This window comes from Rutidosis leptorrhynchoides, chromosome 3 (assembly GCF_046630445.1).
Source record: "Rutidosis leptorrhynchoides isolate AG116_Rl617_1_P2 chromosome 3, CSIRO_AGI_Rlap_v1, whole genome shotgun sequence".
NCBI lineage: Eukaryota > Viridiplantae > Streptophyta > Magnoliopsida > Asterales > Asteraceae > Rutidosis > Rutidosis leptorrhynchoides.
The window spans coordinates 12062472-12073700 of record NC_092335.1 but is presented as its reverse complement, the minus strand read 5'-3'; positions in this window follow the sequence as shown (position 1 = coordinate 12073700).

Sequence of the window (11229 nt, the reverse complement as noted above, 5' to 3'; positions counted from 1 at the left end):
ATTTAACATGATCTAAGGATGGTTTAACATCTCATTGTGTACTAATGACAATGAGTTATAAGTATATTTTGAAACTACTAACTTAAGTTTTCAAAACGATAACTATACGTAACATTCTTTGATATATATATATATATATACTTATAATCTATCATGCTTATACATGTATCGTATATATAATGTATTTAATCACTTTTTAAGGAATTAAATACATAAAACAATATAAGTATATTCACAAAAGATAGCTATATTTGAATTCTCGTTCCGTTTCCTCAAGATTTCTATACGTATATCTAGGGTATATGTACCTGTATCATACCCAGCTTTTATACGTATTTACTATTGGTATATATACATCAAATCAACATCATAATCAACATTATTACTACCCTAGATATGAGGTAACTAGAATTTGTCAAGTAGTATGAATTATTAGTACGAAAACAAAATTAGGAATCCTTTTCTTTCTTTATAAACTAAAAACGTTTTTATAAATGAACACCATTTCTTCACTCCATTTTCTCATACCTACACCCTCATTTCTCTCTCAAAATACTCCTAACTTCATACTTGATCATCTCCAAGCATTTTCCCCATCATTTAGCTTCAATTACAAGCCTTAAACACCATAAGAAAACTCTTTCAAGAACATATCAAAATAACCACCCATTTGAAGAAGTTTACTTCCAACCTTTTGATCTAACTCCACCACTCTTTGATTCCAAGATTATTTCTTATCTTTTGCAATAACTTTGTCCAAGTAACTTCAGGTAGTAACCTTGTTCATAATCTTATTCAATTCATATTCATATAGCTATCTTATTTTGTGGTATAAAATTTTAACAACAAGAATATAGTTTGAATGATTTCAAACTTGTTCACAAACTAAATAGATCCTTCTAACTTGACTTTTAAAACACTTCAAGACCTGTAATATATCATAATGATATGCTAACCTAACAAGATATAACTTGGTTTTACAAAGAACATCTTAAAAACTGAATCTACGTCGCCGGAGTGCAACCGGGGGATGTTTTGGGTTGGATAATTCAAAACCATCTTGAACTTTGAATTAGAAGTTCATGTTCTGGAAAAATGATATTTATTATGAATATGTTAACACATAAAAATTTCATGGTTTAACTCAAAGTGTAAGTATTTTTAGAAAAATGATCATTAAATGTTGTTTTTATGATGGAAAATGATCACTTTCATAAGTTTCACCAAAGTTTGACCTATAACCTATAATTTTGAATATAAACTAAGGTATTTTCAGTTCATATTCTTAAAATTTGACTCGATCCAAGGAAGTGGCAAGTTGAACCAATAAAAACGGAGTTGTAATGAAGAAACTACGATTAAAACAAGATTGGGTATCCGAAGCTAGTTTAGCTACGAAAATATTTGGAGAAAAAGTAAATTAATCATATCTTTTCTAATTAATATGATATTTTATATATAATTACTTATGATTTGATTTTATATATTTCAGGACCACCCGTAAACAACACGAGAAGATTAATCATAAGACCTCATGATTGTACGCAACACGTCATTTGACAACACGGTACTTTATGTACGCAACACGTCATTTGAAAACATGGTACCATGAGTCGAGATTAATTCTGATCAATACGAATACGATGGGGTCTTTATTTCTTTTATTTAAGCAACTAATTGTGGACCACTAACATCGGACTGCTAACTACGGACTAAGAAAAATATTAAAAGTATTAAAAGTATATATATATGTAACGATTACTTAAAAAGAAAATATGTTGATATATTATATATATGGTTAGGTTTGTGATATCTATCGGAGACCAAGTTGAATTAAATACCTTCAAGGCAAAAATGAGTTTCATTTGCTCCCTTTTTAATTGCTTTTGCAATATATATTTTTGGGCTGAGAATACATGCGCTGCTTTTATAAATGTTTACAAAATAGACACAAGTACTTAAAAATATATTCTACGTTGAGTTGTACCACTGGCATATTTCCCTGTAGCTTGGTAACTACTATTTACATGGGTATTGTAAACGCGAATCCTGTTGATAGATCTATCGGGCCTGACAACCCCAACCGGACTGGACGACCAGTATTCAACGGTTGCACAGTACTTCATTTTGGTGACTACACTTGGCACGGTGTAGTGAGATTTCATAATAAAGGGAATATGCGACGTTGATTAAATGTTAAGTATGGTTACCAAGTGCTCAATCACTTAGAATGCTTTACATACACTTGCGAGTATATTATGTTTATGATTATGAAATCTTGTGGTCTATTAACATATTGAAATAATTGTTATGATAAACCTATGAACTCACCAACCTTTTGGTTGACACTTTAAAGCATGTTTATTCTCAGGTACGAATTAAGTCTTCCGCTGTGCATTTGCTCAATATAAGGACATTACTTGGAGCCGATCATCGTAATGGGACCAAATGTTGATGACTTCGTCCAGGTGGATTAGGACGGGTCCTTTTAGTTGGTATCAGAGTGGTGGTCGTAGTGAACCAGGTCTTGCATTAGTGTGTCTAACTAGTAGTTGTTAGGATGCATTAATGAGTCTGGACTTCGACCGTGTCTACATGTCAAAAGTTTTGCTTATCATTTCTAGTCGGAAATCATCTGCTTATCATCCTTAGAAAATTACCTGCTTATCATTCATAAGTCTAGACACGTTTTACTGCATTTACTGCATTGATAGTGTATAGACGAATTCTTATCTTAGCATATCTGTTATTGCGAACTTTGACTGATATCTTTTCAAAGATTCTCCGTAATTTACGGGATTTTGGTATTATATATACATATGTAAAATATGTATTGAAGAGTACCAAATCTAACTCCTATAATCTATTCCATACCAAAAATTCATTTTCCCCATTATACAAGATGGATTCCGCATCTAGTTCGAATTCTTCAGATTCCGACAATTATGCCGATATGGATTTCCATTCGGGCTCCGAAAGTAGCGTCACCGGAATGGATCAACCAATTTCCCATCATCTATTCTGGATGAATTGGGGATGGGTTCGTAATATACTAAATCACTGGAGACAAGAAGAAGGTGATCCATTCCATCCACCAATTTGCCCTCTTGGCGATGAACCTGAAGCACTTACCGGCGAACCTATTTGAAACACCATTTTCTCTCTCATTTCTAGAGTATCTAGTCACGATTATATACTATCCCATATTAAAAATCTTGTTCATTCGCTCGCTCCAACCGCCAATCATCCTGGTGTACTAGCAGAAGTTAACAAACTTCGCGCTCGCGTGACGGCTTTGGAGAACATGGTGTGAAGGTTCCAAACACCAGCAGCAGCACCAACAGCATAATCAGCACCACCATCAATAACATCAACAATACCATCATCACCACTAACAAACAACATCCGCATCACACGTCTCGACATCATAATCTGTCCTACAAACATCAACATCATACGCACTATAGATACCAAGGAGTACCAACAATAATGAACGATGAAGTATTGATCCATAACTTCATTGATATTCTGCGAAAAATATGTGGTTTCAAAAAGTTTTAGAGATTTCTTATTCTAGCTCAAACCGAAAAGCAAAAGAGATTAATATCATATTAACTCATTAAATTCATGATTTCATCTGAAGAAAATATATATGTATATATGTTTTCATAAAGATTGTAAGTAAAAGTTCTTTTGTACAAAATATTAATGGTGAATTTTTTTTTAACGGGTAGGTAATACCCGAGGAATAATTAGATTTCATCTTAATAAGTTACATTGTACATTCGTCGAAGCTGATTCAACAGTCATTTACTATCCTACTTACAACCACTGATATACGTATCCGTTCACCGCAGAATAACCATTTTCATTCAATTTCATATTTGGATTTTGACTTCCCAGAATCCAACAAGTGGCATATGAAGAAAACATATGACAAAATAAAATCTGTTAGAAACAAACAAATTAACTATGAAAAATTTTGTTAAGAATCCACGCTAACTGTTCCAGCTAACTGTTCCTAGCTAACTGATTACATTTTATTTATCGCAGTTTATTTATCGCAATTTAATTATCGCACTTTTATTTATCGTCATTTAATTTTTGTAATTATTTTACGCACTTTAAATATCGGGACACGTATACAATGTTTTGACATATCATATCGACGCATCTATATATATTATTTGGAATCACCATAGACACTCTATATGTAATAATGATCGAGTTCTCTATACAGGGTTGAGGTTGATTCTACAATAATATATATAGTTTGAGTTGTGATCGAGTCTGAGAGGTATACGGGTCACGACACGTATTAATTAATTCATATATTATATATTAAACTATATATGAATTATTGGACTGTTACTGTGGACTATCGACTGTGGACTAATGACATTGGACAATTAAAATGAATTAAAATATTGATTATAACGTATGAAACTAAACATTTCTTCAAGATTGCCACTTGATTTCATCTTAAACCTCATTGTATCTCGACGATTACAATCAGCGTTCAATTCTATCATGAATCTTAAAAACACCTCAATCGAGAGGATAAACCAACCGCACTTCATCTACGAGAGAAAAGATTGATGCATATAGTTATGCACCTGAAAAACCCTCAGAAACTGAGTAAACGTTTGACACGTATCTGTTCTAGTTCCTTTGACATTGTTATTACCGAAGATCGTTTTACAATCCCTTTCCAAAGTAGCTAATTTTGTCACAGCTCCAGTAAGTCAACTCCGACTTTTCATCCGAAACAACTTTATTATAACCGCGATATATATGCGTACTCTTTATTGTTACTGGGGAACCTTTTATATTCCACAATATTACCATCAGTGATTAATCATTCTAAAAACACAATTCTCCTGAAGCTACCTCGGTTTGATAACCGATGACCCAGATCAGTTAACTTTGAAAATGCTGACGAAGCAGCATGTTGTAGATGATCTTAATGACCAAAAGTTTGATGATAAAGAAAGGAGTGTTAGGAACGCTCGATAGAAAATTTAGTACCGAAAAGCGGATTATGTGAAACTATGAAGAATGCCGTGGATAAATCACAAAGAATAAGTTTGCCTTCAAAGAATCCAAATGATTCTGTGCCTGCTGAAATCATTAGCAAATATCTTATTTCTCATTCTAAATCTTCACAGACAAATCTTATTCATCATCCATTGATATTAGAAATTCTAAGATATTCTCGTATGTTCTATTATAAATATCCTCCATATTTCTGGCGATATTTTCACAACTATTCTTATCTGAGATCATTTATCTCTCCGTAATATCTGCAACATAAAAGAAACTGTGTTAGTTTCTAAATTCTGAAACCTTCGAGTTTAAAATATGAATGTTTTGAAGTAGTGTTGGGAACTGAAGCATGGAGTAGTATAATATAATGACACTTGATCAACGTCATTATATTACAGTAAGTCATGCTGAGTTTCTAATGAAGCATGATGATTCACAGTACCATCATCATGTGCCATTTACATGACTCTTACATTCTATCTAATCTCTAAACATATCAAGAGAATATTTTTCTGGATGACTCGGTCTTCTCCAGGGTATTCTGGTAATTTAACAAATCAAAATCGTTCTATTACCATTTTCTTCTTAGAGCATTAGCTATGTTCATTCTGAATTTCATATCTACGAATTTCGGACCATTACTCGCTTGACTTGAGGTCGGGAAGAGAAAACGAAAGCATGAAGCTCTGAAAAATAATGAAGAATATAAACTTCGATAATAACCCCGAAATTACAAACCGTGTATATCGATGCAGATAGCAATATAGAGACATGGGAGAATTAGAAACACTATAAACACAAGAGTATAGTAGAAGTAAATAGATTCTTCTGGTGGTAGATGAAAAAGAAGAATGACAGATATAAAAGTTAGGAGAATATCAAGAATCAGGACTGGATGGAGCATATTGATGAATGCTTTAAAATAAGAATCAAGGGAGAAAGAATAGAAGGTGTGAGTCGTGGAAAATAAGGAAACGAAGGGGTGAATTTATAGTGAAATATCCGACAGAGCAATCGAAACAGATTATTGCATATAATCAAAGAAGATCCTGATTTCCTTAATCACCAAAGAACCAAATCTTATTACGTAAGATTCTCTTTAAATCCCTTAAATCCCGGAAATCAATCATAACTACGTCATCGGTTAAGACGAATATTATTACTCATCTCACTCTTTTATGATAGTCTCATTTATATTCTTCGCATAATCGAATCGTTTTATCTACATTACTCAATGATGATAAAACTCCATTATCACCTTATATTTGTCATGAAAACCTTCTTATTGTTATCCATAACAACCTCTATCAAATTTCGGGGACGAAATTTCTTTAACGGGTAGGTAAATGACCCAGAATTTTTTGACCAAATTATACTTATGAGATTAATATTTACATAAATTAAACCATACCAACATGATAAGCAATCCAAATTGTTGAGACTTGTGTTTTTGAAAAGAGTTTTACACAACGTTTGACCGTCCAATATGACCGATGATATCACGAACTATATAACATACGATAATTATACGTTTGTGTATATATATGTATTTATATATATTTAACATGATCTAAGGATGGTTTAACATCTCATTGTGTACTAATGACAATGAGTTATAAGTATATTTTGAAACTACTAACTTAAGTTTTCAAAACGATAACTATACGTAACATTCTTTGATATATATATACTTATAATCTATAATGCTTATACATGTATCGTATATATAATGTATTTAATCACTTTTTAAGGACTTAAATACATAAAACAATATAAGTATATTCACAAAAAATAGCTATATTTGAATTCTCGTTCCGTTTCCTCAAGATTTCTATACGTATATCTAGGGTATATGTACCCGTATCATACCCAGCTTCTATACGTATTTACTATTGGTATATACACATCAAATCAACATCCTAATCAACATTATTACTGCCCTAGATATGAGGTAACTAGAATTTGTCAAGTAGTATGAATTATTAGTAAGAAAACAAAATTAGGAATCCTTTTCTTTCTTTATAAACTAAAAACGTTTTTATAAATGAACACCATTTCTTCACTCCATTTTCTCATACCTACACCCTCATTTCTCTCTCAAAATACTCCTAACTTCATACTTGATCATCTCCAAGAATTTTCCCCATCATTTAGCTTAAATTACAAGCCTTAAATACCATAAGAAAACTCTTTCAAGAACATATCAAAATAACCACCCATTTGAAAAAGTTTACTTCCAACCTTTTGATCTAACTCCACCACTCTTTGATTCCAAGATTATTTCTTATCTTTTGCAGTAACTTTGTCCAAGTAACTTGAGGTAGTAACCTTATTCATAATCTTATTCAATTCATATTCATATAGCTATCTTATTTTGTGGTATAAAATTTTAACAACAAGAACATAGTTTGAATGATTTCAAACTTGTTCGCAAACTAAATAGATCCTTATAACTTGACTTTTAAAACACTTCAAGACCTGTAATATATCATAATGATATGCTAACCTAACAAGATATAACTTGGTTTTACAATGAACATCTTAAAAACTGAATCTACGTCGCCGGAGTGCAACCGGGGGCTGTTTTGGGTTGGATAATTAAAAACCATCTTGAACTTTGAATTAGAAGTTCATGTTCTGGAAAAATGATATTTCTTATGAATATGTTAACACATAAAAGTTTCATGATTTAACTCAAAGTGTAAGTATTTTTAGAAAAATGATCATTAAATGTTGTTTTTATGATGGAAAATGATCACTTTCATAAGTTTCACCAAAGTTTGACCTATAACCTATAATTTCGAATACAAACTAAGGTATTTTCAGTTCATATTCTTAAAATTTGACTCGATCCAAGGAAGTGGCAAGTTGAACCAACAAAAACGGAGTTGTAATGAAGAAACTACGACTAAAACAAGATTGGGTATCCGAAGCTAGTTTAGCTACGAAAATATTTGGAGAAAAAATAAATTAATCATATCTTTTCTAATTAATATGATATTTTATATATAATTACTTATGATTTGATTTTATATATTTCAGGACCACCCATAAACAACACGAGAAGATTAATCATAAGACCTCATGATTGTACGCAACACGTCATTTGACAACACGATACTTTATGTACGCAACACGTCATTTGACAACATGGTACCATGGGTCGAGATTAATTCTGATCAATACGAATACGATGGGATCTTTATTTATTTTATTTAAGCAACTAATTGTGAACCACTAACATCGGACTGCTAACTACGGACTAAGAAAAATATTAAAAGTATTAAAAGTATATATATATGTAATGATTACTTAAAAAGAAAATATGTTGATATATTATATATATGGTTAGGTTCGTGATATCTATCGGAGACCAAGTCGAATTAAATACCTTCAAGGAAAAAGTGAGTTTCATTTGCTCCCTTTTTAATTGCTTTTGCAATATATACTTTTGGGCTGAGAATACATGCGCTGCTTTTATAAATGTTTACAAAATAGACACAAGTACTTAAAAATATATTCTACGTTGAGTTGTACCACTGGCATATTTCCCTGTAGCTTGGTAACTACTATTTACATGGGTATTGTAAACGTGAATCCTGTTGATAGATCTATCGGGCCTGACAACCCCAACTGGACTGGACGACCAGTATTCAATGGTTGCACAGTACTTCGTTTTATTGACTACACTTGTTACGGTGTAGTGAGATTTCATAATAAAGGGAATATGCGACGTTGATTAAATGTTAAGTATGGTTACCAAGTGCTCAACCACTTAGAATGCTTTACATACACTTCCGAGTGTATTATGTTTATGATTATGAAATCTTGTGGTCTATTAACATATTGAAATGATTGTTATGATAAACCTATGAACTCACCAACCTTTTGTTTGACACTTTAAAGCATGTTTATTCTCATGTACGAATTAAGTCTTCCGCTGTGCATTTGCTCAATATAAGGACATTACTTGGAGCCGATCATCGTAATGGGACCAAATGTTGATGACTTCATCCAGGTGGATTAGGACGGGTCCTTTCATCATCATCATATATGATGGAGATGCATAAACTTGTGTAAAATGGACAAAGGTTGAAGCTTTATTGGATCTATGCAATAAAGAGGCAATCTTGATGTTCAAAACTTGTAGAATGATATATTCTCCTCTTAGTTGTGTATTGATGGTCGAACCTTGGTCAAAGTGATGCTAAAACATCAAAGAGTTGTACACTTGAAGCTTACAAGCATCAAGGATGAGAACCATGACGAGCATCAAGCACCAAGAACCTCACCGGAGCACTTGTTTGCTGTTTTTCTGGGTCTGATCAGACTCCTAGGCTTCTGGAAAATTGATTTTTAGATATTTCGTTTCGAGTAGATGACTTTTCGTTTAGGCCTCTACTTAATCCTATATACGTTTTAGGATTTATAGCCTTCCAAAAGTCACTACGCCTTTGTAACGTTGTGCTGAAATTTCTGACATACTCGCACTTAAACCGTCTCCACGGTCAAACGAAGACGAGTTAGGTTCTGAAAATTGGTCAGGGGTTAGAGGACTCACATACGGAGCCATATCCACTGAGTACACATCTTTTTGATTTGTATAGAGGTCGTAACAGCTGTCCGAAGTCAGCCTTTTGTTTCGATCTCTATTCTTGTTAAACTTACCTTAGTGTTGATGAATGATGATGATAATGGTGATGTTGATGATGACACTTAAACTTAATTTATTCACTTTTAAACTTATTGAGACAACATACTGACCTAGTGACCTTTGACTTAGGTTGACGACCTTTCGGACCGACTTACTACTTGCATACTTTGCATATCGACTTTACCGCACTTATCACTGTGAGTTATAGCTTCCTTTTTTACTTATACTATTTTTGGGACTGAGAATACATGCGCTTTTTATATTTTACATACTAAACACGAGTACTTAAACTTTACATATGTGTGGGTTATATAACGGCATAAACTTTCCCCTTAGCACGGTAACATTTAATCATTGGTTTTTGAACCGGTGAACGCGAATATTAGATATGGATCCATAGGGTTTGGCATCCCCACTCGGGCTAGTCGTGCTAGCATTTAACGGGTGTTTGATACTTCGAGGACATACGCGCTCACCAAGTGTACTTTTAGGGGGTATTATTATTACGTTAAGTTAGTTACCGGGTGCCCACGGATAAGCATATACTTTTCATACTGATTTAAACTGCTGATTGAAGCACTGAAATCTCATGGTCTACATTACATTACTGATTACAAACAAACTATAGCTCACCAACATTCGTGTTGACTTTTTAAGCGTGTATTTCTCAGGTGCTTAGACATTGTTGCTTCCGATGTTAGACTTGTTGTCTTGGTGTTATAGACTTGTTGTTATGGACCTGCTGTGTTAGATTTCTGCTGCATTACTTAGAGATGTCTCAATCATGAAACTTATATTTTGCATTCATAACTTATGTTATTTTCAAACAATGGCTTTGTAACGACCTTTGAGTCACATACTTATGTTAATGCTACTATTCATAGGAAGCACGTTATCTTTTGTAAAATGCTATCTTTTATGAATGCAAAGCTGGTTTTCAAACAGCATATAGTGTTTGACTTTGTAATGATCCTGTTGTTGATGAACCGTACATGATGGTTTTGTACGGGGCGTCACATTTGGTATCAGAGTATTGGTTGTAGGGAATTAGGTTGCATTAGTGATTCTAGACCAGACCGAGTAGGATTCACTAATAGGACTAATCTACAACTTGCTTGTTTACCTATTTTTGCAGAACTGCTGCATGCTACTGTATTATATTACTGCATGTTACTGCTTACTACTACTGCATGCTACTGCCTACTTTCACTGCTATGAGAACTTACTGTATGCTGCTGCTTATTCTAGCTACTACATGTTTGCATGATACTTCTGTTGATACTGCTATTACTGCCATGCTATGTACTATTGTAGATGCTCTAGGCTGCTGTAGTTACTATGCCTGATTACGTGCTTGCTACCCGTCTGCTTTTCACTGTACCGACTTGGAAAACTTATCCTTCCTTGTTCAGATGTTTTTCTGAACTACCTTCCCGCTCGTCTAACCCTAAGGATTAGTATTGTAATCCACCTGTTACTACCGTTCCACCGTTTCAGAGATTGAAACATTACTTCACGCAATCTAGGAG